The 6,526-nt window shown below is 39.9% G+C and overlaps 1 long non-coding RNA gene across 1 annotated transcript in view; it reads left to right on the top strand.

Moving 5' to 3' along the window:
• LOC110271245 overlaps positions 307-6,526 on the top strand; it is a 15,861-nt gene continuing 9,641 nt past the window's right edge. Inside the window, exon 1 of the long non-coding RNA XR_002361767.1 lies at positions 307-353. This is a non-coding gene — a long non-coding RNA (uncharacterized LOC110271245). The remainder of the gene's footprint in view (positions 354-6,526) is intronic.

Consider the following 6,526-nt stretch of genomic DNA (forward strand, 5'->3'; position numbering starts at 1 on the left):
AACGTTTAAGTGAAAATGTGGGTTCGAGAACGTTAGTGACAATCACCTTTTTCACTAACGTTTCTAGCCCAAGATGGTTCACGTTAACTTCAACGTTAGTGGCACTAACGTGACCACTAACGTTGCCTCTTGATCCTTCGCGAACATTATTGGGGTTTACCTTTTTCAATAACGTTGCTCTTAGCCCCCTTTTCTCATATTAGAGTCCATGTTAGTATAACTAACGTGGCTCTTAACATGGGCATGCCTTAGCCTTGAGAGCGTTAGTGACACTTACCTTTGTCACTAACGCTCCAAACACCCCTTCTTCCCACATTAGAGTTCACGTTACTTAGGTTAACGTTACTTCTAACGTGGTAGTGATAGCCATCTCCAACGTTAGTGACAAAGGTGAGTGTCACTAAAGTTGGCTCATCATTCCTTTCCTCCACGTTAGCTTCCACGTTAATGCAATTAACGTGGCGACTAACGTGGCTAATAGTGGCTTAGTCCAACGTTAGTGACAAAGGTGAGTGTCACTAACGTTGGCACTTCTTTGTTCCTTCCACGTTAGAGGTCACGTTAATGTACTTAACGTGACTCTTAACGTGGCTAGTGTGAGATGTAAGTGATTATTTACCCAAAACTTGCTTATTTCTTAAGAAAGTGCATGAAACTACCCTAAAACAATAAAGAAAAGGTCAGTAAAACTGGCCAAAATGCCCTGGCATCACAATACCAAACTTAAAGCTTGCTTGTCCCTAAGCAAGTACTGGAACAAGAGAATGATGAATGAAATGACAAGAGAAATGAATCATTATTGTGGAAGTCATGTCCTTGGTTTTATGGGGTTTCATGCGTAGCAACTTAGGTTCATTCCTTTATTTGCTTTCAGACCTTTACCATGACCTAGAATACTCACTTGATTGCACCCTATGAGTCTTTTATTTATTGATCCTTTTTTTTTCTTTTCAGGGTTTGATTGTGTTCTTTAGACTAGGTGCTTTGTAAGGGGGCGACTCTTTAAGATAAGCTTTCAGCCAGCACTCCCGAACCAGTTGGTCCAAGGTGCTGGGTGTTAAGACACCCCTAAAGACTTACTCCCTCAAGTCTCTTTCCCCCATACATTCACACCACAGGCACATGGTTTGTTATTTTTATTCTTGAGACCTTAGTGTCCAGGACCTCTTTGGGTTACTAAGTGCTCTGTAGCAAGGGTTACTCTTGATAGTGGACTTTCAGCTGATAATCCCAGGTTAGTTAACCCAAGTTACCAAGTGATAAGGCACCCCTGAGAGCTTATTCATCCAAGTATATCCCTTGCACAGGAGCACCACAAACACATGCCTTAAGATTCAACCCTTAGTGCTTAGCCTTATTTCTTACTCTTTTTCTTTATTTCTCAACTTTCATTTTTTTTCCCCTTTTCTTATTAGGATCTTGTTATGTAGCTAGTCTCATGGGGTGTGTTTCAAGCATATGATTCAGGACAGATAGTTGTCTTCCTACCTTGTTGGTGAACCAGCTTAGCTAAGTAATTACAACACCACAAGTTTAAGAACTTACTCCATGATTTGAACATCACTCTGGTCTTTCATAACATCTCTTTTTATTTGACTTAAAGGGACAAGCATACAAGTAAGCAAGGTGAAAAATGAAAACAGGTAACTTGGATCAGCACACATGTGACAAACGCAAGGAAAACAGACATTAAATTCTAATGATTTAAACTAAAGAGTAACTATTAGTCAAGGGTACATTCGGACTTCCAATTTTTTTTCCATTCCAAGTATATGGAGTCAAGTAATAATACAACCTTCGGGTGGTGACTTCTAGCTATCCCTTTGTCATCATCCATAGTTTTTGCATCCTTCTTCACCTCCTTGGATGATGGTGCACCATTTCTCCAGAAGATTCCTGCAAAGTTGTTGGAAGTTGCTTGTTCCCAAAGCACTTAAGAAATAGTTAGCATGCATGTATGCTTGTGAATTTTTGAACTTAGTTTGGTGTGTGACCTTTCCTAGTACAACAAATTGAATACATGCAGAGAACCTCATGTGTTGTTATTAACAAAACAACTATGAACTAGAAACTAAACTATTGTTAAGTGGTTCCCCTGATTAGTTGGAGCTAGCACTTTGCCCTTGAAGGAGTGTAGTGTAATTCTAACTGAAATCTTTGGTGGACACCAAACTTAGAATTACACATTCACTCTTGTATTATTTTAGTGTGTAACACCAAACTTACCTCCTCATAATACAGGGGAAACTACTTGTGATTTTTATTGAAATGACAATGAAAAGGAAACTACCTTAGGTTGGGTTGCCTCCCAATGAAGCGCTCTTTTAGCGTCGATAGCTCGACGATTCCTCCATTAATTGAGATGATACTTCATTATGGGGTTTTCCCCCATGTTTCCTATGTAGTGTTTGAGCCTTTGTCCGTTCACAGTGAAAGTCCTCTTTGAACTTTCCTCCATGATTTCTATGTGTCCATATGGTGAGACTTTTGTGACAAGAAAGGGTCCTGACCACCTTAATTTGAGTTTCCCAGGAAAAAGTCTCAATTTGGAGTTGTAGAGGAGAACTTGCTGTCCTTTTTCGAAGCTCCTGGGTGTCAGATTGAGGTCATGTCTTCTCTTTGCCTTTTCTTTATAGATTTTGGCATTTTCATAGGCTTGAGATCTGAACTCCTCCATTTCTTGCAGCTGCAAGACTCTTTTTTCACCAGCAGCAATGCTATCAAAATTTAGTAGCTTGAAAGCCCAGAGGGCTTTATGTTCCAGCTCCAGTGGTAAATGACAGGCTTTTCCATATACCAGTTGATATGGGGACATCCCAAGAGGTGTTTTGAATGCCGTTCTGTATGCCCAAAGAGCATCATCTAGCTTCTTCACCCAGTCTTTTCTTGATGCTCTTACAGTCTTCTCCAGAATCCTTTTTAGCTCTCTCTTAGATATCTCAGTTTGCCCACTTGTTTGGGGGTGGTAAGGTGTGGCAACCTTGTGTTTCACCTCATATCGTAGGAGAAGAGCTTCTAGTGGTCTGTTACAGAAATGGCTCCTTCCATCACTGATGAGTGCTCGTGGGACTCCGAACCGGTTAAAGATATTCTTTCTGAGGAAGTTCATGACCACTTTGTTATCATTTGTTGGGGTTGCAATAGCCTCTAGCCACATGGAAACGTAATCCAATGCTACCAAGATATACTTGTTTGAATATGAAGTTGGAAATGGTCCCATGAAATCAATTCCCCATACGTCAAACAGTTCCAGCTCTAGAATGAAATTCTGTGGCATCCCATTTCTTTTGGGTAGGTTTCCAGCTCTTTGGCATTCATTGCAGTTCTTTGCTACTTCCTTGGCATCCTTGAAAAGGGTGGGCCAAAAGAATTCACTCTATAACACCTTGGCTGCAGTTCTTTCCCCTTCAAAGTGGCCTCCATAGCATGAGCCATGGCAGTTCCATAGGACCTCTCTTCTCTTTTCTTCTGAAACACATCTTCTCAGGATTCCATGTGAACACTTCTTGAAGAGATATGGCTCATCCCAGACAAAATATTTTGCGTCATTGATGAGCTTTCTCTTTTGATGTTTGTTGATCTCCGGAGGTAAAGCCCCAGTTGCCTTGAAATTGGCAATGTTTGCGAACCAGGGTGCTTTGTGAACCATCATTAACTGCTCATCTGGGAAACATTCATTCACACTTGTATCATGTGTTCCACCTTTGTCATGAGGGATCTTGGATAGGTGATCGGCTACCTTGTTCTCCACTCCTTTTTTGTCTCTAATCTCAATATTGAATTCCTGCAACAATAAGATCCACCTTATCAGTCTTGGTTTTGATTCCTGCTTGGCAAACAAGTATTTAAGTGCTGTGTGGTCTGTGAAAACAATCACTTTGGCACCAATGAGGTATGATCTAAACTTGTCAAATGCAAAAACTATTGCCAGCAACTCCTTTTCAGTGGTGGTGTAATTTCTTTGAGTGTCATTGAGGACTTTGCTGGCATAGTATATCACATGGACTAAGTTATCTTTCCTCTGCCCTAACACTGCCCTACTGCAAAATCAGATGCATCACACATCAGTTCAAACGGTAAGTTCCGATCAGGTGGGGAAATGATAGGGGCAGAGGACAGCCTCTTTTTCAAGTTTTCGAATGCTAGCATGCATTTTTCATCAAAGACAAATGGTGTATCAGATACAAGGAGATTGCTTAAAGGCTTGGATATCTTTGAAAAATCTTTAATAAACCTTCTGTAAAAGCCGGCATGCCCTAAAAAGCTCCTAATTACCTTGACATCACTCGGTGAGAGTAATTTTTCAATGAGTTCCACCTTAGCTCTGTCTACCTCAATGCCTTGGTTAGTGATGGGATATTTTCACGGAGAAACGAATTTCTCCAAAACACCCAAAACTAACCGGCAAGTGCACCGGGTCGCATCAAGTAATAAAACTCACGGGAGTGAGGTCGATCCCACAGGGATTGATGGATCAAGCAACTTTAGTGGGTGATTAGTTTAGTCAAGCTAACATTGAATGATTTGAGTGACAATTGAAGCCAACAGAATGTAAACTTGCAGGAATTATAAAGTGCAGAAAGTAAAATTGCAAGTAACTTAAAGAGCAAGAAAGTAAAATAGCTGAAACTTGAATTGCAAGAAATATAAATTGCATGAAAGTAAAGAGGACTGGGTGTAGGAAAATTAAATGAAAGCAGTAAATCAAAGCTTAGAACAATTGCAAGGAAATTAAAATTGCACGAAAAGTAAATTCAGATCACAGTGGCTCAAATGTAAAATGCAGAGGAACACATGTGCAGGAAAGTAAATGAGATTTGCAGCAGGCTTAATGTAAATTGAATTGAGGAACTGAACAGAAAATGAAATGCAGATCAATTGCAATAACTAAAGGAAAGTTGAAGATCTCAGGGTTTGGATGAGACTAGAGACCAAGTCTAGATCTCAATTTCTTCCTTGATCCAACAGTAAAAAATTTCCAGAAGAAATGGAGATGAAAGCAGTAAAGAGAGTTTTAATTCAAATTGCAATTCACTGAAAGTTTGCAGAAGAAGAACAAGAGAAATCTCAAAGTGAGAATGAAACAGAATTCCTTCAATTCTCCACCCAAGATTTAAAACAAAGAGAAAAACTAAAGAGAGAGCTCTGTATTCCTAATGCTCCCTAGTGGAGCTCGCCCCTATTCTCTCTATTCGGGCTTCCTTTCTAAAATGAGAATGATGCCTTATATAGGCATTTTTACAAAATGAAAATGAAATTCAAAACAAATTACAATTAAAACGAAATTTCTATTCTAACTATCTCTTGTGCCTTTGAGTGATGATAATGGGCCCTTGCTCTTGATGGAATTGGGTTGATAGAGGCCTTGGTTGATTGCTCTTGGAGTTGGAGAGAGAACCGAATTGAACCGGGTTGGAATCATGAAAGCTTGAGTAAAAGTTGGAGTAAAAGTTAGGGTCTAACTTTTGCTCCAACTTTTCACATCAGCACCCTTCCTTGCTGATACCAACGTTGGGGCAAAAGTTAGGGGTCAAACTTTTGCTCCAACATTGGCCCCCTTGTGTGCATGTATGGGGTGCTACTTTGTCCTCTTGTCAACGTTGTCAATTTCATGCCAACTATAGACTATTATATATGGTTGGAAAGATCTGAATGTCATATTTCTAACCCAATTGGAATCACCTCAATTGGACATCTACAACTCAAGTTATGCTCATTTGAAGAGGACAAGGTTGCTGGCTTTGGTGTGCAGCGTTTGAGGCGACGTTTGCCTCAAACGTGGTCGAAAACGCCAGTTCTGGAGGCTCAAACATATTGTCCACCCCATACTATTATACATTGTTGGAAAGCCCTGGATGTCTACTTTCCAATGCCGTTGGGAGCACATCATTTGGAGCTCTACAGCTCGAGTTATACTCCGTCAAAGGTGCAGAGGTCAGTTGGCCTCACTGCAGGTTGCCACCATGTTCGTTTATGCTCATTGCGGGGCAGTTTTCTCCCTCAATTTTAGTATCCACCATGCAGTGCCATATATTCTTGGAAAGCTCTCGATTCCTACTTTCCATTGCTTTTTGAATCACCTCATTTGGAGCTCTGTAGCTCAAGTTATTGTATTAAATAAAATCCAATGCAATTGAGCAACAATTAATCATACTAGCTTTCCAATACTTGTATGCACATGCTAAACTTTTCTTTAGTTCCTTGTTTGTTTATGATCATGATGCTTTACTGCTTTTAAATTCACAAAACTCAAGTTGGGAATCACAATGGCATGGCAACATGTTATAAATCAATATTCAAGCTATGCTTTATTCATACACACATGTAAATAGAAAAGATGAAGACAATCATGCATTTTAAGCGCTGGAAACAAATGAGGAGAAAAGGAACTTTACAACCTTGTAGTTCATCTTCATTATTGTTGTCCTTTTTCCTCTATTCTTCCTCCTTCCCTTGCCAAACTCAAAATGCTTGCTCATCCTCAAGCAACAATTAGAACAATGGCTATGGGGCTAAGATGGATCAT

Source organism: Arachis ipaensis, chromosome B01 (assembly GCF_000816755.2).
Source record: "Arachis ipaensis cultivar K30076 chromosome B01, Araip1.1, whole genome shotgun sequence".
In the NCBI taxonomy this organism is placed as follows: Eukaryota; Viridiplantae; Streptophyta; class Magnoliopsida; order Fabales; family Fabaceae; genus Arachis; species Arachis ipaensis.